The following is a 367-nucleotide window of genomic DNA, read 5'->3' on the forward strand; positions in this document are numbered from 1 at the left end:
TGAATATATATATATATATATATATATATATATAAATTTCATACATGCATATATAAATTTCATAGCTTTTTTTTTCATGAATATTTTAAATATCTTCCTATTAACACTCCCCCCTCACTCTAGTGTGTGTCTGTGAAGTGTACACGTGTAGATTCTTTTCATGTGTCTACATGTAACACATATATAACATACACATTATTATTAATATTTCGACATCTCATTTCATATCTATTGTTCGTACATACATTAATCTGATGGTATATGTGTGTGTGTGTGAATTTTTTCATGGAAAAGGTCGAAAGTGATTTTTCGAAGTTTCGGCTTACTAGGAATATTTTCATTCTAAACATTTATAGTGTACTCTACT

This window comes from Octopus bimaculoides, chromosome 8 (assembly GCF_001194135.2).
Source record: "Octopus bimaculoides isolate UCB-OBI-ISO-001 chromosome 8, ASM119413v2, whole genome shotgun sequence".
Taxonomy (NCBI): domain Eukaryota; kingdom Metazoa; phylum Mollusca; class Cephalopoda; order Octopoda; family Octopodidae; genus Octopus; species Octopus bimaculoides.